Below are 26,356 nucleotides of genomic sequence, written 5' to 3'. Positions count from 1 at the left end.
TACTTTACAATGGAGCAAATTTAAATTTATAGCGGGCTTAGAACGCAGGTAGGCTAGGACGTACTTTCACTTTGTTCTGCCCTCGTTCTAATATGTATTTATATACAGCTTTGCGAGGCTGGCTCAGGCGTAACGTTGCTAGGTCAAAGCGGTAAATTATGGGGACTATAGGGGTATCTGGACGTAAGTGAGACGTGACTTCTAAGATAATTGTTTTAATACTACTAATTGAAGGAACCCCTAAAAAACGTTTATATAATAAACGGGTAAGAAATCTAGGGGGTTTTAAGTAAGGATAAATGGACTTGTGCAATGAACCGCAAAATCAATAGGTATTGGTTGTTATTGAGGTGGCGTAAAAATCCACAAAAAGTAACATAGGCATAAGGTGCTCAGGACAGCTGAAAAGGGTGATAGGATTAGTAAGGTTTGACCAGGAAAGTACCACTGCCACACATATTTCTAACATAAAATATTTGTTGCGTTTTGATGCGAATACTGTTCGATTTTCCAATGAGGCGACTATCTCAATTCTCAAGAGCTGCATCGGATCTGTCACCGCCTTCTGATAGAACGCCTATTCTATTAGGAGTTGATTACATTCATATAAAAATGCTGTATGAAATTCATTTTCAATAAACGGGCATAAAATGTTACATTTCCTTTATTCTCCTATCTTAGCTATCTAAGGTTTTCACATGCAATATTTGCATGTTAAAATATGGAAACTGAAAGCCTACGTGTTAGGTCAGCTAGAAACATTCAAAGGCATATTGTTGCAAGTTTAAAATTACTGTTGCACGAACTCTTTCAACCGACCGGCGGTGTTATTACTCTCTGATTGGGGCTATCTTAGATGAGTAAAATACATAGATAGATCACTCCTAACAAGAAAGTGTAACCAGTTTTGAGAATTAAAATTGTTGCGTAAATATATTTTTTGCCACATCTCCGTGCTAAAATGTCCTTAAGTATGAAATACTTCTTTATTTAAAAGTAAATTCTGTAGTATTAGATATTTATACGTACATCTTCTCTAAAAATGTGTTTTATTTGTCAAGAATTCAAAAAAAAACTAACATTCAGCCTTTTGTTGGTTACATCCAATTTCAAGGCGGTGAAGTATCTTTCTATTTTACTTATCAAAGGGCTACATTGAAATAAGAATCGCTCTACAGCCGCCAGTCTCTTGGGATAGCTCGCTGTAAGGAACTTTACAAGCAATTTGCGGTACGGCACTGTTACTCTGAGATGTACCTTAGTAGGGATGTTGAGGATAGGAAATTTCGGATCTGAATACGCTTATACAATAAATATACTGATTTCAGATACGAGTAAAGATATGATTTTTTCGGATATTCCGACAGTTTCGGTAAACTTCAATTATGGATATTGAATTTTGAAAGATTTTTTTTATAATATTAGAGTAGCAGACGAGCATGCAGTCCACCTGATGGTAAGTGGCTACTGCCGCCTATGGACATCTGTAATCAACCCCAGATAGGATTATTTCTACCTGAGGTCGGCCACAGATGCGCCGCTACCCCTGAGGACTAAGCTGGAATGCCTTGGAAAAGTCTGTCTCCCTTACCACACCCTTCAAACCGGAACACAGCAGCGCTAACACTGCTGTTATTAGGTAGAAATAGGTGTGGCGGTGGTGCCGCCGGAGTCTAATCACAAAGGGTTCTACCACCTTCAATAATGTAATAATGTAAAGAAAATAGAAATAAATAATTATTTCAGTTTATTTGAAAAGGAACGCACGCGCCTATTGTATCTTTGTTTCGTTTAGTCTTCGCTCTATCCGAAATTATTCGAATTTTATACTCATCGGATTCAGTAACAGTTTCAGATAGATATTTATTCCAGATATCCGTACGGTTACGGTTACAGAGCTCCATAAAAATCTTGTACCTAAGCATTATACACGCTGTTACGACTTTAAACAGATTCTTAAGTATAAAATGTTTTATAGTATACATAAAGTTCATTTAAATTAATATTATGCCCCACCGCTAACCTAAAATAATAGCTCAGTGGAATTAACTACGATCTTTACGCAATAAGTCCCGGGTTTAACCCCACACATGAATTTTCGAAGTTATGTGCGCGTTACCGGTGCTATGAACATAAATATCATGAGGATAACATACATACCGAAAGGTGTGAGTCTACTACCCTATATTGAGCTGGCGTGATGGACTACTTTCATTCTGAAAGAAGACCAACGAATGCCTAGCAATGGAATAAAAATTAAATATCATTAAACTCGACTACGGACTGCGTTCTTAGATTTTTTATGGACTACAAGAAGGAATCAATCGGCCCCTTTATATTGTTAGATGTTAAGTAATCAACCTCATTGGATATGAATCCTACCTGTGGTTGGAGAACTACCAAGTTAGTTATGTATGGGTTTGTTGGTGGTACCTCCGGAGTCCAATCGAATACAAAACAAAACATTATAGGAATATCGTGAAGTATATTTTACCCAAAATCATAGTCGTTATTTATAATGTAAGCAGATTATCCATCGTAATCTATTTCAACATTCCGTATTAAATTTAACAGAGGTTACACAGTACAAGGTACTAATTAAGCCCTGTATCTGTAAGATGTGTAAACCTTTGCCGATAAATTAATAATGCTTTAGTTATTTCGTTACCTGAAAACATTGTTGAATGAAACTCGTTAAAGGAACATTCCATTCCGAAAATGTTTGAAATTTCCCATTTTACTTTCAAAACTGTCTGCTACGATAACATCAGAATGCCGGATGCATTCTGACGTAACAAAATATTCCTTTCTTCGTTGATTCAGTTTTCTGTATTTCTAAAGACAAGTTATGTTGCTATGTAAAAATAATTTAAAGTGAACGAAGTAAATCGTGTCTTTCAGAAAAAAATATTCCATTTAAAAGACCTCAAATATCAAGCACTTTACTTTTTTACCAAAGATAAGAGGCTTGCGAAGGCTTAAATTTTTACATTTATTTAACGGTATTTCGCGATTATTTCTGTTTACTCTACATTTTGTTCTAAAGGTTTAAAATTTTAATACAAAACAGTTATACCATTACACCTAAGAAAAACGGGTTAATTTACTAAATTGATATAGTTTTTTTAGATAAAAAATAATAACGTTATTGTATCTATCGAATAAAATAATCATAAAAGAGGTCATGTATTGTGTTTACTGTTGAGAGACAGGGAAATTGATATTATTATGTGCAGACATCAAATACAAACGAATAGGTATAGAAAACAGACTAACAGAGTGTTCTTACAAAGTTCTCAATAGGTTCCATAGATTAGTAAAGATTACTCACTCCTAACAAGAAAATGTAACCAGTTTTGACAATTGAAATTGTCACTGTCATCTATTTTCGTGTTTGAAAAATATTAAGAAAATGTAGTTTTTAGATCATTTACGAATGAAACTATATTTCTCCGCACTTTCTCTTCGATTTCGATTTTGGCACCACTTAACTGCACATGTCGACGTTGTTCCGCGCAAATTACGCCATGATAGCCATTAAACGGCTGATACATTGTCAGCCATATAAGCCATGTAATGGCTTCCTTCAATTACAATTACGGTGAGATATCTATACTTATCTATGATGGTTTCTGAAGTTTACCAATACAGCCGTACCCGTACGCGTACCCCGTACACACTAGAGCCGTGCCCATCAGTGGGACAGCAATGGGTTGAGGACAATGATTATGCACCGAATTCCCACTACTTAAACTAGTTCATAGACATTAGATATACATTATAATCGGCTTATTTTTAGGGTTTACTACCCAAAGAGTAAAAATGGAGCCTAATCCTTCGCCATCTGTCCGTCTGTCCGTCTCACATAGGACACTATCTATTACCGTAAACGTAAACCGTAATAGAAGTGAAGTGTCAACACTTAAATTCATAAGGACTTATTATATAGCAGTGGCCGTTCTAACAAAAATACTATAAAAATATGTATTGGACTATTGCATTGTTCAAATGTTTACAATTCATTGAAATGAATTGAAATGAAATATATTTATTTTGTATAGGCCAACGACGGCACTTACAAATTGTCAGTTACAATATTTTTTTTAAACTACTACCGGATCGGAACGCGACCTCTACTGAGAAGATCCGGTAAGAAACACAGTGGGTTTATCTTTTTTTTTAAATAATTATTCTCTTTTTTTAATGCCATCATTTTTACATATAAATAATTAACTTCTATACTTAATTACTTAACTTAACGATAAAAATACAAAAAAAAAATGTTAGTACGGAACCCAACCAATATGCGAGTTGGAGTCGCACTTGGCCAATTAATATTTACTGCAATCGGAGTATAATTATTACCTATTACATGTATTATATTATTATGTAAATACCCACCCTACAGTGAGTTTCCTTCAAGCAAATACGCAATATAAATCAATTACCCTGAGAACTAGAGTAACCACGACATGTGGACAGCACCCCACTAAGTTAGGCAAAATTAGAATTAATTGAGTTTGCGGCACAGTTATAAAGGGAAGCGTTATGTATTAAATGCCCGACATTAGGTGTTATGTTGTGGTCGTAATAAATAAACATTTATATTTGATCGTTGGACAACTTAGTGATTGTTTAATGGTTTTATATGTGGAAAATGTAAGCAACCAACATCGAATGAGGAAGATTCAGGTAAGTAGCATACAAGCAAATTGTTGGCTGAAAAAAAATATCATGAATATTTTACAAAAAAATATATGTCACATATGGTAGGATTTGCTACATATATTACCTTAGAACCCGTTTAAATTTCTTCATCAAAATTTTTTGTTATATGGGAACATTATAGTAACCGACTAAAATGTTTAGCAAGGTGCTACTTGTCTAAGATTTTGCCAATTTCATGGATGGATTGATGTCAAAAACGTCTACAAGAGGAATAAAAAAGAAACATCATTTTTTATAATAATTACGCATAAAATTATCCACACGATATTAATGTTTCATTACATTATAACATTACGCATTGTAATAAAATTATTTTATTCTTGCGATATAACTGAACATAATCTGCGATATAATGCACTACTTACACATAATAATAATAATAGAATCTTTATTTGTAAACTTTGTTTGACATATTTATTTTACAAAAATAATAACAAAGCGTTCAAAGCATTCATATAAATAGGAAACTTAACGACATATCATTATACAATAGTATAACAGCTGGGGGTTTATTACCAACGTCTGGAAAGGCACAGATAACGAAACAGGCAGAATGTATGTCATATTCGCGGATGGGAATTTTAATCCTTTAGGATAAATCCTCACGTTTCGTGTTGATTTTTCTAATCGTCATCCACAAACGTCTGAAGGCGCGTGGTGGATCGTGTGCTTCAGGCAATCGACCAATTGTAGAAACCAAGTTATATTATTAGTAAAACAAAAAGTACATACAAACAAACATACATATAACGCATAGATAGATAGGAATGCTCTAAAAATATTACCCTACACAGTTGGGTAAAACAGCCCAATGTTAGTAATCGATAAACATATTTTACTTTATCTCAATGGTCATTGTAACTAACCCACCTAGGACCCAATAGGATGTACCACACACGGTTACTCGGTGCTTATGTAATTAATACCCTTGAAAGAATGTCCTGGTTCAGTCCAGTTAGTTCAGTTATATCAGAACACAATTATGTATATAGTAACTTTATGAGCACTACAACTATTGGTTACCTACACAATATATGTACATATATGTAGACGTGAAACCACTCGAAAATTGCTTCCTATTGATACAATATAAACAGTCTTTTGCGGTCTTAAAAAAGTAATAATTTATTCAGATTCGCACAGAGTTGTTTTACAAACATTGCTCATGCCACTCGCTGGAGCCTTAAGCATTCCAGCGTCATATTTATACACAATTTTATGCTCCTGTTTTTGTTTGTTGAAAATTTTACGCCGTCCTTTATGTCATTACAGCCGTGCTTTGCCATTCCCAAGTCTGCCTTTGCACAAAGGAGTTACGACGCTTTGCCGTAATGAAAATTAAGATAATACTATTAGGTACTTAAACGTGAGATGTTTTATAAATGGTCTGGAGCTATTTTTAAACGCTTTTCGTCTTAGAATCGTTTATTTGGTATCACTATTGTTCGTCCGGTGGTCGTCAACTTTTTTGACTATTTGTCACATTTCAAATATTAAAGTTTTTAACTTTATTTGTTCATTTCTTACAGTTAACGTGTTAACTTTAACTTTTGTGTTAACTTGTTTATGTCCATTGGATTTTAAGTTAGGATGATATTTTTAGGTGTGGCTAGAGTCGAACCACAAAAGGTTCTACCACCTTCAAACTACATGTGTAGTGTGTACTATATTTAGTATTAAGAACTTTTATTTAATACATCATATGAAAGCTGCAAAGTGTAAAATGTGTAGATATTTAAGTAAGTTTCAAACTAATGTAGCATTTCTCGGTACTTTCTAAATGGAGCATTGCGTCATTCAAACGGGAAACTATGAAGACTAACAAGTTCTAAGTACTATATTTATAACATTTTTTTCTGTCTATCTTTTAATAATAATAATAATAACCATTTATTTCAGACAATATAAACAAAGATACAATATACTTTTGTATAATATAAACCCCTTTGTAGCGTTTTTCTTATCCCACTGCTGGTGAAGTCTGACACGTAAGTACTCCAATTCACTGTTTACCTCACCTTACATTTAAATACCTTAGTATTTACTACTAACATAGATTTATCTCATGAGCAATGATCTCATCAGAAGGTAAGCATTTATATGGGCTAAGAAATTAATGACACGTTTACCTAGATAAAGTAGGGAATATATATAATTTTTGGCAGAATATTTTGTTTTAGATTCTGTGACTTAAAAATCGAGTTGCAAATCTGTTCATATATGCCAAAGGAATATCAAACAGGTATGGATGGAAGCCTGCTATACGTTGAATAATCCGTACCTATAGTTTCCCTTACCTCTAAAAATGTTCAGAGTACCGGAGCAAAATTGAAAATCCGTGCATCCTTAACGACAGAACAGCAAGGACAACCCTTTATAAGCTCAAATATAAGATATAAATAGTGTTATGTGTGAAATGTCGATAAAATTCTGTGTACCTAACTCAAATATGTGCAGGTATTTCGAACACGAAAAGTTATTGGACACGTACGAGAGTTGCAAAGCATTAAATATAACGTGAAGATGAACAAGTTTCCAACTAATGGAACATTGTTTGGAGCTTTCCACGCACTTATCGAAGAAGCTTTCATGCCATTCAATAATAATACAACAGTTTCGTCTTTCAGAGCTTTGCATGACAGCTTGACAGGACACAAATCTGTCCATATTTTTCTATTTCTTAAAGAATAAACCAAGAACAAAAGTCATATTAATGATGAGTGCTCTCCTAAAAGATTTTCCTTGTAATGTTATATTTTTTCCTTATTTTATACGTGTACAATAGAAGTGTGTTAGCGAGATTGAATGCCAAGATTCACGTTTGAACGTACCTTACGTTACCTTTTTGCTACTGTTTTATGGATGACAGAAGAATATTACCGCAAACGATAATAAAAATTGCTGCAACCCTTTTTATATCGCGCTTATAGGTGTAAATCTTTCCTTACAACTTTTTTATCAGACTGAAGTAACAAACTAGTATGCCGTCAACTTAACAGTAAGTGGTCACTGCCGCCCATATACAACGTACATCTATACGTTTTTCTTGAAGCCGAGGCCAAACCGCATGTGTCCTAAGCTTTAGGAACTGTCATTCCTGAGGACTAAGATATTGCCCTCATATGTAAGTAAGGTAGCTGGCATCCCTTCCACCGATTTATATACTTGTCCTGAACACTGGATCTTTGTGTAATAGTCCATAACACTCACCTTAGAAAAAATCCTAATGTAAATATAGATAGTGTGTGTATGTGTGTGTATGTGTTTGTGTGTGTGTGTGTGTTTGTGTGTGTGTGTGTTTGTGTGTGTGTTTATGTATTCAACTGAGATACGCATATATAACGCTTTCTCAACACGACTATATCAGTCAACTAAAAAACAATTTTAAGTCGTGACCGGGAAATAATATTACCATACGTCAATATACACAGTCGCGTCATTTATCAAAGTGAAAGTCAATAAACATTAACGCTCCAGAATTTTCGGGATAGTTCGTTCGGACAGCGAAACTGCCGCTCCATTACGTAATTACGCTACTCGCTTGAAAGGTAAACCATCATAGCATTACACTTGATGCTTTATAGGGAGATATTTACTTTTAAAACATACAAAACTTATATTAATAAATGATTGTTTACTTTAAAAACTAAAAACCACGCTAAAATCGCACAACGAAAAATCTTGATGGGATGGGAATGATGGGATGGAATGGGAAAAAAATATTAAAATCGAGTATTGTCATTGGTTTTTGACAAGTGTTCAAAATTTCAAATTAATCTGACCGTTCAAAGTGGGTAAAAATGGATTTCAAAGATTCCATTACATATATACATAATACAGGTTAAGCTAATAAAAGCGTGGTAAAAATAATAATAATAAGCTTTATTCGTATATTTATTCATTTGATACACATGTCATAGGGTTGGTTAAAAAATAAAGAAATTCACCATCTTTAGGCGTCCGCCATATTGAAATTATGACGTCACTAAGCACTGTAATCTAAACGAAACGTGTAAGCAGTTGAGCTTAATCAAGTAGGGTTAAATGGTTTAAAATTTAGTTACAAGATTTTACTCTCACATACATAAGAACTACCATGATAAATTATTAATAGAAATATATTTCGTGAATGCACAGAATTTAGTCTTAGTAACAATAAATCAAAATCAAGTCTTAGTAACAGTAAACCAAAATCAAGTTTCGCCGTGACCACGATCCATGCAACTGGGTCGAAATATCGGCAATAAAAAAATTTTAAAGTACCCGTTACATAATAAAATGTCTCAATTCCGCGATAATTTTAGTCTAAAATCATAAATAAATCAAAATTTTACTAATATAACACTGGTATGACAACGATACCTAAAGCATTTCTCTGACATCTTCTGATCTATATTTAATATAAGTTTAAATGTAGAAAATTAATTAAAGCCAGATTACAGAGGCGTATCGCATAACACGTTCTTCAAAGAGATATTTTAATAATGTATAAAGTTATTGGTTCGTTTGAAGGTTGGATAATGTTCTCAAGATAGCTCTATTATAACAATCTCAGCGAGGTATATATAGCACTTGAACGAATGGATGTTTGAGTTTCTCCGTCTGCATAATCGAGTATTAACTGATGAAACCATCTGTGTGCTTACCGCATGACTCATGCATGAAACTAAAGCTCTCATAGAATCTTCGAGTTCTCTCTGTTTCATTTGAAGGAACTACATTTTGTAAAACTCTAGATTTTTTACTTTCATTCATTATCTGTAATTTATAGTAGTACGAGTATATCAGTAATCTGTAGTTTTTACACTCATTCATTGTCTGTGAAATATTAATGTGGCGGGAAAAGGGAATTATGTACGAGTAAATGTATTGTGCCGGTTAAAAATTCACAGTGACTAAAGATCTTTTCTCTTAATAAAAATGTTTATTTAGTAAGGAAACTAAAAAATACGATCCATAGAGAAAAAAGCTTCTATTTTCATTTATTATTCTATTCATAGGGTTTTCTACGGGACCTGGTTTACCGACATTAACATTGCCTCAATTCAGCGGCCAGTGATAAAATTGATTTCAATCGACGGAGTAAGTGATTAAAATAAAGTAAAAAAACTTTCAGGGACGAAATGTCGTATGCGATACTTTCAGAAATATTTGAGTTGATTTGTCATTCATTGATCCAGTGACGCCCGTTATTAATAATCAATCGATCCAAATTACCAACCAAATATCAACATTTAAAAATTTCGACACGGCGAAAATTGTCAAAATGTCGATCAATAGTAGCCAAAACCTTGAATAGATTCATCAATAATAACGGGAGTAAACATATTAATTTTTAAATAATTATTTTTAACAGCTTGAAACTCAACAGTGTCAAAGAGCTTGACACATATTTTATCACGTTTCAAAATGGCGGACTTTCTAGATATGCTAAAAGGGTCAGATGCCCTTTCCAGTTACAATTTAAAAATAAATTATTTTACAGTTAGACAATTCAATATTAGCTCTTCCTTTAATGCCCCCGAAAATACATAGGTATTTTCGGAACATTCTCCCACGTCCGATTCAGTATATTTTGCCACTCGTATTTCAATCGAAATTGAAGATCGACTTCGATGAAACTCGGCAGTCAACAGATAATCAACACAAAGGACTGAGGGAATGAATGAGTATTTATTCTGGTAGGTAATTCTCATGAAAAAGTCTCAACTCTGATGGAATGCAAAATAACTCAGCCTCATTTTGTCTATCAAAAATGTATTATTCTTTAAGATTGAAGTGGCGAACGAGCTCGCAGTTCACCTGATAATAACTAATTACTGCCGACTATGGCACTTGGCCAGCGCGGTGGACTATGACCTAAACCTTCTCATTCTGAGAGGAGACCCGTGCCCAGCAGTAGAACAATAATGGGTTGATGATGATGATGGATAACTGTGACCAACTCTATACGGAATAGGGGTTCTACCTGAAGATGATCACAGATATGCTGTCACTCTTGAGGACTAAGATAGTTGCCTCCAAATATAAATAAGCCAGCAACCACACCCTTCTACCGAAATCCAAGGTTACTTCACCTTACAAATAGATGCAGTGGTGGTAAGTATCTCTCCGTCATCAATATAATTTTGTACTGCAAAGTACACTAGACATTTTGCTTTCCAATAAGCTGATAAAAGTGATTTAATAATGAAAAACGAAATTGATGACAATGAAATGAAATCATTATCATACATATTTTTGTAAGATACGGTTCGCAATTTGCATTTTTCATTAATTTCCACGGCACAAGCATCATAATTATTATACGCGAAGTATTCCACATGATTGCTCCACGACACAGTGATATGAATGATCCGTGTCCATGTGTCAGGTCCCCTGTCGACGTTTAATAGGACACATTAATTGACGTCACTCCACATCTACTTTGCATACTTCGTCAAACGTTAGCATGCCGACCCTAAGTAATTATATAAAGGGCCGGCCATATACAAGATGTATGTGTGTGGTTAATAGCTTGATGGATTACCAAAATACGGAAACTTTCGTCTTCAACTTATTACTGTCCCACTTGTGAGCACGGGTCTCTTGTCAGAATGAAAAGGTTATTAGGCAATCGTCAACCGCACTGGCCAAGTACGAATTGGTAGATGTCATATATCCTCGAGAACTTATCTTTTGTTAAAGAACTCTAAGGAAACCTACACAAGTCACAAATTGACTAAAATATTTTATTATAAATTCATAGATTCGTGCTTGGGGTTCGAATCCCGGACCTCCCGATTGATAAGGTAACTTTGAAACCACTAACCCACATAACCAAACCTTTCTTTCTTAAAAACTTTATTTTGCCGAACCTCAAAGGTTAATAAAACTAAAGCTACGTTGTAACTAAGGTTTGAACTTTACAGGAAATCCTCAGGGAGTTCCGAAAACAATCGTCCGAGCCATGAAAGTTGTATGATGGCCAATAGAGCAGAATCAACGATCACGCAGTAAACACGGCTTAATTGAGGCGAAAAAAGTTCCTGTTAGTAGAAGTTTTTTCTTAACAAATGTACCGCCAGCTCCAAAAGTACATGAACAGATTAAGGTTTCGAAAATATCTCAAAAGTTTCAAAAGCACCATAATTAGATTAACGTCGTAAAGTTTTAAAAGTAGATTAACACTACAATGTCAAAAGTAGCTGAATAGTGATATATAATATTAGTGACGTTAGCCATTTTGCATATATGGTGCCCAGCTACTTTTGACTCGTTGGTGTTCATCTACTTATGATACTAGGGATGTTTAGCTACTTACGAACGTTTGGGTTAATAGGTATTTTTGGAATTTTCTCCTGCTCATCTACTAATGAAGCTGACTGTACATTGTACAACTGCGCCCTACATTTGTTAGAATGACAACTCGTTAGTTATGTCCCCCCTGATTCGAGACAACGGGTCGGAATATCGAATCTGCTGATCGAGTCGGGGATTATTTAGTTCTTAGCGGAGGCAACTTTTAAATTTCTAAAGGAAAATAAAAGTAGGTATTTAAATTGTTACTGACACTAAAATATTTTAAAAAATATATCTTTCTGGTTATAACACTTTTTAAGTCCCTCTATGCTCAGGATTTGAGAGAACTGGAGTTTATCTACCATGCCAGAAGAGATACGAGGTAGTGTGCAACCCTTGTTGGATTCTCCTGTGACATGTTATACAAGCCTGGTCTCTTTATTGTTCACAAGTGGATCAAGCAAGAATGTTATAATTTTGCTTTTACTCTTGTATGTCCCGAGATATGCAAGTTCACAAGCAAAATAAAATAGACTTAACCGGAACCTTTTAATTATATCGACCGTGTCTATTCGCGGTACTACAATATTTCGACAAAGTATTGAATTTGTGCCACCAATGGTCACCTATTCAACTTCCAACCGTCCCACATTGCTTAACTTTGAATATCTGTTAAGACCACAATACGCAGGGCTGTGCGCGTCCCGCTATTGAGATTTTTGAGACATTTTTTTTAAATATTACCTCATCATCATCAACCCATTATCGTCCCACTGCTGAGCACGGGACTCCTCTCAGAATGAAGGGATTAGGCCATAGTTCATCGCGCTGGCCAGGTGCGTGTGGTAGGGTGATAATTAATTTCTAATACGCGCATAACTTTGAAAAATCAGCGTGCCTCGGATTTGAACCTCGGACCCCTCGATCGAAAGGGCGAGTTTCTTAACCACTAGGCTATCACTACACTGCAATATTACCTACTATTTACTAATAACCTACTATTTACTTCTCAACGTAATTCTTTTCACCCAAGATTCGTTAACATTTACTATCAGTTAAGACGCTAAGCAAAATTGATACCTTCTAGTTACCACGAATATTCCGAATATTGAAACTGCAGGGTCGAGTCAAAGCAAATTCCTTAGCTTAAATAATAGGGTGATTTATCATTTTGCATACCCAGACAATGAAATAGTGAGGTAAAGGTAGAACGGAGCTTCTTGTGCCGCTTCTTCCCGTAAGCCAAAGCTTGGCTTACGGACATTGAACGATTATTAAAACGAGCTGGAGCGGTCAATTATTAATATATTGAACTAGTGAATTCTTCTACAAAAAAATACCAACTGCTAAAGAATATATACTATCCCTCTCACAAACCATACCAATACTACATACTATGTTAAAATCCGTCAAGTTTGGGCTACATGCTTAAGAATAAAATATACAATTTAAAGGTGGTAGAACCCTTTGCGGTTCGACTCCGGCGGCTCCACCGCCACACTTATTTCTACCTAATAACAGCAGTGTTAGGCGCTGCTGTGTTCCGGTTTGAAGGGTGTAGTAAGGGAGACAGACTTTTCGGAGACGTTCCAGCTTAGTCCTCAGGGGTAGCGGCGCATCTGTGGTCGACCTTAGGTAGGAATATCTAATCCTATCTGGGCTTGATTACAAATGTCCATGGGCGGCAGTAGCCACTTACCATCAGGTGGACTGCATGCTCGTCTGCTACTCCTATATTACAAAAAAAAATACACATTCTCGAAAATACATTACCATCCGTAGTTGGGTAAAAATTAAATTTATTAAAAATAAAAAAAATCCGTTTACAATTATTGCCTTTATGAGTATTGTTTGAAACGGACGAATTTATTTTAAGAAAATGGCACTTAATATAAATTTTGTATTTAAGCTAATAAATTCACTAGCTCTAAGTTTTCATATTAATAAGACCACTTTGTAACCTATTATGAAGTCCCACTTTATAACTTACAATATTATGAACAAATTACATGCTACCTACCGATGTTGATAGATATTGATAGTTACCCAAAATTATATTTAAACTTGAAGTTATGTTCAGTATGGTAACCTCATATAGGTAATAATAGGTATGTCGGTAGGTATGTAGTTAATGAGGCATAGTGTTCTCATACCACCGCGGGCTGAAAACCAATATAATAACGTCAAGGGTACCGTTAAAATTAAGTTTAATGTAATAACACCCTGTCAGTTAAGCAATAAGTATTATTAGTTGAAATAAGAAAATATAAATATCTTAATTCGGCCTAAATTATAAGATCTAAAGTTTGCTTGATTTATAAATAATTAAAAATGATTCTGAACGAATCTTAATCGTTAGTTATTGATAAATAATTCCAAAACTTTCTTCCACTCCTTTGCTTTTATAATCAATATTACTACGACATTCTTTACACTTATAGCAACTGAAGTTTCATTTTATTTTGTGCTCTAATCAGTCTACGGCGATGATCGGCTTCTAAGGATGTATTTCTTATAAGATAAATCAAACAACTTAAAAGTCGTATCGAGAAAATACGCGTAAATCAAATCAGTTAAATAATGATGGTCGTAGCCGGTTATTAAAAAATACAAAGATTTTTGCAATACTCTCTTACTATCAAACATTTCAGCTTGGATCTTGACAAAGAACTACAGTGAATAAATCACTATCTTAATTGTGACATTATTGACCCATTACTAGTTCTTTACTCAAATATGAGGTGTTGGACCTGATCCATCCATTACGAAGAGTAGATTTTTAGTTTTCCTCACCGCATTTTCTTGCAATGTTAAAGCAGGTGTTCATAACATTTTATGACTTGATTAATGACCTTTCAAACGCCGATATTCGTTTCGTTACTCCACAGATTATTACTACACTGTTTATTTCGTGCTATCGTATCGTTAGCGCTTTTACGAAATCTCTTTTCTCCGCTTATACGAATAAAAATATAATGATGCGAAATTCTAAGCGTGGCGCATTCACGTTAAATATTTCCGTCCGACCATCAAAGCATTTCTTGAACGTTACGCGAACGACTATTTGGTAAGAGATGAAGCGTTTTGTAGCACGAAACTCTTGTGATTCATCGTCGAAAGATAAATAAGTGTACGGTGATCTATCATTCAATGCGAACCACGCAGTGACATTTCAGGGCTTAGCATTAGCTCTTGCGCCCCGCCGTGTGGAAGTTTTCGAATCAAGCGTGAAATTAAAAAAGTTCTTTATATTCCAAAGGTGCGGACAGGTTCTTGGATATGAGTGGGGCTCACTAGTGTACTTACGCTTTTTTCGCTTTACTGAGCACAGTAGAAGCCAAACCGCTTTAGATGTGATTTGGCATAGACAGTGGTTGATAGACGGTTGAGGTTCTTACATAAGTTACCCGTATATCAAATTTGCACAAACACGTCTGAGAAAAATACGAAATGTGCAAAACTAAAAATATCTTGACTATATGCTATCAAGACAAACGCATACTAAGGGCCTTTATCTTGTCACACGAGTATTTGCCCACACGTGTGTCGCACACGCGACTGTAATGCGTGACAAGAAAAGTATCATCAAGTTATATTGAGGTATGAATTCAGAAAATGACTGATAGTATACATGGTGCATACGGACCAGATACCCACGCGGACATGAGTCCGCGTGACAGGAAAATAACCTTTAATCGTATTAGAATACGACTTCTGTCATCTTTAAATAAAAACTCTATTCCCGAAGATAGAGGTTCTGGTGGATGAATAAACGAAAAATATTCGCATTTTGATTATGAAATACCTTTAGTCAAATGTAAAATATTTTCTTAGAAATTACTCGTCGAATTGATTTTTACATCCATTGTGAAGGCCTCAGATTCTCTTCTAACGGTCTCCTACGGAAGTTTGCACATAATAGACTTATCACCCGATGGTACAAGCGGCTTTGAAGGTACACAATTATAACTATCGGAAAATATGCAATTGAATTTATCCTATTTCCTGGGAAATACTTTTCTATCTCAATTTAATATAATTATCGTTGGGGTCCCCTTTGCTTCAATAACAAGAAATTGTTTATATTTCATGTTTGCCATTTATATTTTTATATGCATTATTTTAATCATTATTTATTTACATATAAACATTATTAATGGGTTTCTGTGATTTACAATAAAATATCATAAGAGATATAATTTAGGGAAATTAAGGTATAAGTTACTTGAACGTAATATTTTGTATCTATCTAGGTTATAATTGTAGTAACAACCAGCCAGATTTAAAGAACTTTTACAAAAAGGTGTCTAGAGACAAACTTTATAGAGATCTTTCCTCAGAAAACGTTTTATCATTTTTCAAAAAACAATTACCAGTTTATTCCACTCCGCCGTATTTGCTAAGAAATAACTTTTGTTATAATAAACCCTAATTTCATATTCACGATTAAATATCAGTAGATATTCTCACTAATTACTTAACGAAAATCTTTTTCAGCAAAATCCTTTGTTACAAAGACTCCGAAAACCCAACGGTTAATTTCAATAAGTAATCTTTCGCAAATTTCGGGAAAGCATCACGAAAGGGTAGGCCACTTAAGGGATAAAAAGGAACATAAGATACAATTTTATAGTTAAGTGGCAAATCAAGTGAGGCGAATTCGGTGCGAAATGGAGAAACCTTGACAGTAACATTTTGGTCTATAAAATAAAAAGGTCTACTGTAAATAAGTTCTATCAAAACTATATTCAAACCGCAATTAAATTCCTATAAACAAGTGACTGAGATTTTAAATATCGTACACATTTTGTGTTTTTTTTTATAATATAGGAGAAGCAGGCAAACATGCACTCCATCTGATGGTAACTCGGCCACAGATGCGCCACTACACTTGGGGACTAAGCTGGAATGCCTCGGAAGTGTACATACTCTTGACACATGTCCCTTACCACACACTTCAAACCAAAACACAGCAGCATCTAACACTGTTGTTAAGTCCCTTTGTGGTTCGAGCGTGAGCAACACTTACGTAGTAACTATTTATTAATCTGTGGCAACACCACGACACTTTTTCCAAGCTTTTATTCTGCTTTATATCAGCAGTGTTCAGAGCTGTTGTGTTCCGCTTTCAAGGGTGTAGTAATACTTATATGGCCTACAGTGGCTCAGGTGGGAATGAAATCTAATCTGGGTTGGATTATTAATATCCATAGGTGGCAGTAGCCAATAACCATAGACTGCATGCTCTAGTTTCATTGCCTTCAGGTTCTATCACTTATACACAACCGATAGTAATATAAGATCTTCATTACAATGAAAAACGGCTTTTAAAAATAAATTCGAATTTGGAATGTACCTAAGTAATGTTAAGTATGCCAGCGAAGACTGCGAGGCGTAACAAAATGACTCATTTACATCAGTCGTACTCTGGGAACTGGAATAAGGCCTGGCTAATGTAAATATTCGTTCCTTTTCCAACTTCACCTTTTATCGTCCTTATGATTGTTACAAAGGACTCTGGACTAATTATATGCAAAGCGATTACTATGATGAAGTCTGTAAAAAGTGTAGCAGATGTTCATTCTGGTCATGAGAACATAATATAGAGACACTAATAAAGTGAAAATTGGCAAAGTGTTAGTTCGAACAGGGATGGCAAGTAGCACTAAATTTCCATTATTTTTATTTTGAGTACTAGTTAATATGCAGTTGTAATGTGCATACATATATTCAACATTAGTAACACAGTAACTTTTAAAAGTAGGTAGAAAATAGTTTTTATGTACACTTTAAAAAAAAACGCACTATAACCATATTATTCTCCTTTTACTCTAAAAGTAGACCCGTGCTCAGAAGTGGGAAGATCCATGACGAAGAATACAAAACATAAGTATAATACAAAACTTTACAATAAAGCCCTTTGTATGATTTGAAAGGTATTTGTACTCACATTAAACTCTTTTCTGTGAAATAAAATCTCATAACCCCTGCAAGTAACAATATGTAGCAAATAAACGCTATGTTCAAAGGGGTTAGTATCAATGTGTTTAGCTAAACCGTATTGTACAGCTGTTGAAAGCTCTGCGGTTTCCACTATCTAGAGCTTACGGTACACACGCAAAGCTCTTTATCTATTTTAACCACTTTTATCTTTAGAATTTCTACTAAGAGAAAAAGAAACAACTGTTATAATATTTGCTGTGGGTATTTAGGTCTAAACACATTTAATTAAAGAAAAAGTTTGCTTCCTATATGTTATTTCTTCATAAATTGATTGATTTGTAAACGATGTGACATTTTTAAGAGTCTTGAGATAGTAAATTGTCTTAAAGAGCGAAAATAAAACAATCTATGTATAAAAGTGAAAAGATACTTCGTTCAAAACGTTTTAATCTAGGTTTTGCCTAAACTACTGAAGCTAGAATAATGAAATTTGGAATATAGCTTCATTTTATAACATACCAGGGAATCGTTATGATTTTTGCATAGTGGTTAGGTACTTTATGGGTCAGAGAATAACAAGGACGGTTCCTATGGAATAGTATAAATTATAATTATTGTATCTTACATGGAACCTATATTTTAAAAAGTTTCATTACAGTCCACTAAATAGAATTATAGTGTATATTTCTGAACAAAGCCTGACCAATTTAGGTACACAGTGACGAAAAAAATATGTATTAATGTTTAATTAATAAAAAAAAAATATTAATGAAATATTAATGGTACTTTATCGTTAAACTTGTTAAAGGTACAAATTTACAATTACAGTTATTTGTAGGTCATATCATATTTTTTTACGCGGGCGAAGCCGCGGCTTCTGCTGATAATATATAAATTAAATACAAAAACAGTCATTTTTGTAAAAACGTAAAAACTCATACTAAGTAAGTGTACTGAATACGATATCATCGAATATTATAATTTGATTTGCAATTGGCAGGTAATTGAACTTGAATCTGAAGATGTACATGACATGTGTACGCAGACCCGGCTCTCATATCTCAAGATATTACATGTCCTCAGAAATTAAAAAACTTAATGAGAAGCAGTAAGAAGTAGGCTTAATAGTCCTATAACGAATTATCTTAAGATGCAATAATGAATCAATTATATATAATTTAAAGTCGTCATAATTCTTCTGTTTTTTCGAAGTTAATGAAATCCACTTGCGTCATTTACACTTACCTAAAGACGATATCATCGAATAATACGATTTGCAATTGACACGTAATTGAATCTGGGAGATGTTCAAGTCAGACCCGGCCCTCATATCTCAAGATATTACATGTCATCAGAAATTAAAGAGCTTGTTAAGAGCTGTAAGAAATAAGCTTATTAGTCCTAAGATGCAAGAATAAATCAATAATATAATTTCAAGTCATCATACTCGTACTTCTGATTTTTTGTAGTTAACGAATTCCACTTACACAAATAAGTGTCAAATATACTTACCTAATCACGATATCACGATTTCCAAACGAAATTGAACTTGAATCTGTGAGATGTCCAAGTCATGTCTACTCAGACCCGGCCCTCATATCTCAAGATATTACATGTCATCAGAAATTAAAGAGCTTGTTATGTGCACTAAGAAAAAAGCTTATAGGTCCTAAGATGCCAGAATAAATCAATAATATAATTTAAAGTCGTCATACTCGTACTTCTGATTTTTCGTATATAACGAAATCAATTTACGCAAATAAGTGTCAATTACACTTACCTAAAGACGATTTCATCGAGTATCATAATATGATTTGCAATTGACATGTAATTGAAGTTGAATATGGGATGTTCAAGTCATATGTACTCAGACCTGGCCCTCATATCTCAAGATACGAGTATTACATGTCCTTAGAAATTAAAGAGCTTGTTAAGAGCTGTAAGAAATAACCTTATTACTCCTATAACGATCATTATATCCAGAAAAATGCTCGAAACCACTTGTAATGGTTCTTTTGAGTAATCATAAATATTATTTTAGCGAACAAATAAAATGAAGGTGAAATTGAAGCTCACTAACCGGAGGCTTTTCAATTATTATCGTGGATATTGAAATGTACTGTACGAAAATAAATAAGATTGAAGTATCTATCTGTGATTTCAGATTTACTGTTGTTTTAAAAATACGTATTTCCGAAATCATCATCAATCCCAATTCTGGGATCATTAAGCCACATCAAACTTCAAAATTTTGGACCAAAGACTTATAAGATTTAAGGTAAATATGGCTTATTATTATATGATTTCAATTTGATTTGCTTTTGGATTCAGTTTTTACTTGTTCAGAAATATACCAAAGAATATCTACGTCAATAATGATGCAATTAATTGAAAACACTATCCATAAAATCTATGTATAAAAAATTTTACGTCATCTCCATAAAAACATTGTACATAATAATTACTACAAAAGTTCATATAGTTTTATAGTTATATTAAGTTTGTATTGTTTTAGAGCAAATTATATTTCAAAGTCACTTTAAAAATATAATGCTGAAAACAATATAACCTAATATTTAACGCGAAAATTACACTTTTAAACAATATATGAAATGAGTCTATGCTCCTAACAATAAGTGAATTGGCTCAATTCTAAAGACTTGATTTTAGAAAATTTGAAAATCGTATCTAATACAATTGTTAACAAACATTCACGAACCCTTAAGCAAAAAGCAATGACTTTAGAAATTACAATCGAATCAACCTCGTTCTAACTTTAATCCGCAAATCTATTGTATGAGAAAAATAGTACCTACAGCGATAATTATCTGGTCTTGCTCGCATTCAATTTTATTTTGTGCCTTGATTTAATTTCCATCATCTTAACGAGATATAAAGAGGAGAATTCCAACGAAAGTATTCAACGTCGAGTAAAAAATGTTGAACTCTCAGAAAGAATTTCAAAAACTTAACAGAGATATTTCGTGTAAAGTTTGTGTGTGAACGGAGGAACGCAACAGTTGGTAGGAGTTGAATACTTGCTCGTTATATTTCGATATGGTTACTTATACTTCTTATATGTTAGCTTAGTGGACATATTCATCTCTTACACACTCGGATTCGAAACCCAGTTCATCATTTAAAAATATTTAGAACTTATTATAAGCCGTTAATATTCACTGTTGGAAAAAATGTCAGGAAAGTTATATATTGTGCACGCCCTGCAGCCCAGCACAGCCCATATCAGGTGTCGTTGGATTCTTTCAAATTGTGGGAGCGGCATATTTTAAACCAATTGGGTATTTTGTTTTTATAATAATTCTCTAATTATTTATTATCTTAAAGGACAAGCCATAGATAAGTATCTTACCGCCTTGTAATTGAAGGAAGTCATTAAATGGTTTAAACGACTGACAAATGTGTCAGCCATTTAATGGCTGTCATGGTGTAATTTACGCGGAACAATGTCGACAAGTGGTGCAAAAACACGAAATCGAAGAAAAAGTGCGAGAAATATCGTTTTATTCGTAAATGATCTAAAAACTACATTTTTTTAAACCTTTCTAAAACACGAAAATAGATGACAGTGACAATTTCAATTGTCAACACTGGTTACATTTTCTTGTTAGGAGTGAGTAATCTTTACTAATCTATGGGACAAGCCAATAGAGTTTGTATTAGGTATTCAGTGACCATAGGGTCTGATGTTCAGAAGTTCTGTTGTAATTAACAAACAGTAGTGTACTGTGTATATTGCACTAACTGTGGCTCTAACCCTACGTATATGGCGTACGCGGTTAAAATCCGCGTAAATCACACCACTCCAACACTGGTTATTATTGGAAAGCCCGTAGAGTGAACGTCCTACAATGCTCTAGATTCGCTTATTGAAACATTCTTTCATTATGACTACACACATTAAATACCTAAGTTTTCCTCCAACACAAAAGTATTACTACCTCGAGACCCAGACTGTTCGCGGAATTACAACTTTTATAAAACTACTAAGCTCTGCCAATAATGTTTTAAGAAATTAGCTGTTTCTAAAACGAGACTAACATCTACTCATGTAATAACACATGTCGAAAAAATCGTAATCATCTTGCGTCAATGTATGTTTATAGGGTACGTAAACAAAGAACCACATCCGTGCCTGTCTGTCAATTTATATCTACAAAAATAAAATTTTCTTCGTAACTGTTTTACGTAGGACGGCCTAGTTAAGTTGTTTTTTATAATATAGAACTAGTAAATGAGCATGCAGTCCTGATTGTAAGTGACTAATTCCCCCATGGACAACTGTGTAATCAATTTCAAATAAGAGGGTCTAGGGTCTAGGGTCGGCCACAGATGCTACCACTAAGGACTACGTTGGAATGGTTTGGATAAGTTTGCCTCTCTTTACTACACCCTTCAATGCAGAACAGCAGCGTTTAACACAACCGTTATTAGGCAGAAAAAAACCTGGCGGTGGTACTCCCAGAGTCGAACCACGGAGAGACCTAGTTACGTATTGTAATTGGAATGTAACGTACGAGCAACCATACGTTTCAAATTTGATACAGATCAAAACAGCCGTTCATTTGAAAGTCAGAGGAATTTCTCATTCGGAACAACAGGGCGGGAAAAATTTAACGTTTCCAAATTAATGAACGAAAGCATGTGAATACCGACGATACAAATGAACCTTTGAACTCCTCTACATGCGTTGCTCCGTTAGTAGGATTATGATGTATCTTAATCCCTTTGTACAGAATGTACGGCGTCGTTAAAAGATTTTAATGAAGGTAACAATGGGGAAAAACGCAAAGTTTCAGGCATTCAAACGGAATTCGGAAAGGAAGTTTTTATGCAATTTTGCATGTTTAATCTAATTAAAAATTTCATGTTATAATTAATAATAAGGAATTTTTTTGTATGGCGTTGTAATTTTTTCCAAACGCAATAAATTGTTATACATCTGTTCAAAAATAATGTGTTAGGATTGTAAAATGTTTATCTTTATCATGAATACTGTCCCATTGCTGGGCACATAACTTCTCGTAAAATAAATACGTTATGGGGGGCTGCTCTGGTCAAGTGTACATTTAGCCTTATTATTAAATTCGGAGGGAACCCGATTACCACCGCAAATTTTAACATTGATTTAACAAAAGCTTACAAACTAGCTCACGTATCGGGAACTCCGAGGTTTGAATTCTAAGTGCACCTCAATTTTTCAACGTATCGTTTACATTAGAAATTAATCATTCCTGGCTTAAACAATGAAGTAAACATAGCGAGGAATCCTACAATCTTGAGTGTTCTTTACAGAAAAGAAAGTTCTCATAAGTATGTAAAGGCTACCCACCTACACTTTGCTAACATAGTGGACTAAACCCCTCTTGGGTTGTATAAACCCCTCTTCCTTCAAGAGAAGTCCCTTGCCCAGCAGTGGGACGGTAATGGATTGATGTCTTTTAACATTTATATGATACTTACATTAATAGGTTTAAATTGTGAACTTCTGGGCGCAACCGAAAATTAAACTGTAAAGTGGATTCCCTAATGATCGTGGACTATTCTACTAGTAAGTGCAGCCGTTTTTACAAGTGCTCGGCTAAAATTAGCAAAGAGCATCATAATGACAGTATGTTGTCATATGTAGGTGAGTGCATGAATACGATAATATTATATCCATCGTAGGTATTATTTATAGTTTCCCTTATTAACATAAATAATTAAGAAAGGTTAACATACAAGTACTTTCGATACGAATATCTTAATTTTGATAAGAATTGTGATTGTTTATAAGGTTGATGTAGCAAGCTAGCGTGCATTCCACCTGATGCCAACAGGCCGATCGTACATACAAGCGTTACCGTTCCCGAGGATTAATATGACTTTATATATTTTTTTATATATAATATAGGAGTAGCAGACGAGCATGCAGTCCACCTGATGGTAAGTGGCTCCTGCCGCCCATGGACATCTGTAATCAACCCCAGATAGGATAGATATTCCTACCTGAGGTCGGCCACAGATGCGCCGCTACCCCTAAGGACTAAGCTTGAACGCCTCGGAAAAGTCTGTCTCCCTTACCACACCCTTCAAAACGGAACACAGCAGCGCGTAACACTGCTGTTATTAGGCAGAAATAGGTGTGGCGGTGGTGCCGCCGGAGTCGAACCACAAAGGGTTCTACCACCTTCAAATCAATTCAATTCAATTCAATTCAATATGTAAGTCGCTTATGATATTCTTCATTTATTTCACTAATTGTTTATTATTGTATTATTTATGTACTATTTTATTAAACACAAGCTGACCCGGCAAACGTTTTGTTGCCATATAAATACTTAGGGGTCTGAAAAATAGATAGTAGCCGATTCACAGACCTACTGACTATGCATATAAAATTTGGTGAAAATCGGTAAAACCGTTTCGGAGGAGTACGATAACTAACATTATGACACGAGAATTTTATATATAAGATATAACACATAAAGCAAACAAAATAAATTTAATAACGCTATAACTATTTTATTTGTTTTCTTTTTAATGATTTTTTCACTTTATATATATGCACATTGTACACATTTGGATTAAGTTAAGTTGCAAATAAATTTCTTGTAGTTGACCTCGGTTTAGATTACTCTGGTAGCAGATATCCTTATCTATTATCTGTTATAAATGTTGATTAATCGATGTATGTTTGCACAATTCTCGCGAACGTCAGTGAAACAATTTCAATGCGATTAAAATAAAGTTTTAAATTCCAATGAAAACAATGCAATATGTTTCTGTGATTGGAGATTTAAAGTCGGCTATAGCTATCGGCTGTATAAACAGATTTACTGTCCATTTTTTAAGTCCAATTTAAATTGGGCCTTATGCTGCCATTCATTAAATAATTTATATATATACCGGCTGTTTTTAGCCTGGTTGTCAAAATTCAACCAAAATCTTTGTAGAAAATTTGAAAAATTATTTACCTAATAAGTAAACAACAAAATCTCCAATTAGTTTCTAACTAAAAATTTAAAAACGTTAATGTTGAACTTCACCCACTACTAAAAATTCATCAGTAATCGTAAGCCTATTTTTATTCATGAAAATATAGGCTTTTTGAAAAGTTAACATTTAATTTTATATATTTTTATAATGAAATAAATAATCCTTTTTCTACTTCACAAATTAAATTTACTTATACAAACAGAATACCACAAATTAATTCTGTAAAGGTGCAATCTCTCGTCGCGAAAAAATATTTACTCTGCGGGCAGCTTAACGAATTTCTTTTTGCATTCCATTGTATTCGAGGACAGTGGAACAGTCCCATCAGTAACAAGCTTTAATGAAAAGCTGAAATCGTGGAACTAAACAATACAGGGAAATAAGAACCGAAAGACATTCAGGGGGGTTACTACCATCTCTTAAAACAATATTATTTTAATCATACATTGAAATTTCGTACCACGACCTCGTCATAGTAAGATTCTTTTTACAATATTACAATAAGCAGTTTTGTATGACGTTGGTCGAATTTTTTTTTTGCTGGCTGACAAACACATTTGCCGATCAACTTTGTCCTCGGGAGTGGTAATGTATCTTTGATCGTCTTCCAGGTAGATCCATGTTCTACAGATAGTTAAATTACAGATGCCGATGGGCGGCAGTGACTACCTACCGTTAGGTGGACTGCAAGGCTTACTAATTCAAAATAATTAAATCAAGGTTTATCTATAAATAAAATAAATATTCAAAAACTCATTAATAAGAATGAAAATTAAACGATAACGGTTAATTCACAGCGAAGGTTTTAAGTAATGCCATGGATGTTCAACACTTTCAATTCTTCCTCTTAATCTTATATCATAAAGTCACAATAAATACCTACTACTAACAACTGTTGATAGCGTCAAGATAATAAAAATCTTGTAGTAATATAAAGTCCTGAACCGTTACAACGTGGAAGAATATATTATCTTTTAAAACAGCTTTTGTATGATAATTAATACTGTTGTCAGAATTACAGGAGCACTTCATGTGTTAACTGTGTTTTAAAAAGTAAGGCATAATGAGATTAACTCATATACACATGATTATGATCTCTATATAAGATGAGCACATCAGAAGCAAGACGCGTAGCCCCATTTGGATTTGAGGACACATATCTATAGTCCATTTGATAGTCTACGTATTTTTGCTGCTTCTATCACTGTTAAAATTCTTTATAATACTGATCTAACACATTCTTATAACACTCAAATTGTTCAGACTGTAAGCAGACGATTTAACCAAACTCCTGAGTTTAATTCTTATTTTGTATTTACCCTTAACGCTAGATCCATCGAACTATCTATCAGCTATACCGTTACAAATAACCAAAAATAAGAATTATCGCATCAATGATTTCGCCTTC

General features: G+C 34.1%; 1 protein-coding gene across 4 annotated transcripts in view; it reads right to left on the bottom strand.

Annotated features, from left to right (window-relative positions):
• Positions 1-26,356, bottom strand: part of LOC140750367 (uncharacterized) — a 143,079-nt gene that overhangs the window by 20,074 nt on the left and 96,649 nt on the right. The window lies entirely within an intron of this gene.

The sequence above is a fragment of the Epargyreus clarus genome, unplaced genomic scaffold (genome assembly GCF_041222505.1).
Source record: "Epargyreus clarus isolate Ecla_fem2 unplaced genomic scaffold, WU_Ecla_fem_2.2 ptg000019l, whole genome shotgun sequence".
Taxonomy (NCBI): Eukaryota; Metazoa; Arthropoda; class Insecta; order Lepidoptera; family Hesperiidae; genus Epargyreus; species Epargyreus clarus.
This window is presented reverse-complemented; position numbering and strand designations above follow the sequence as displayed.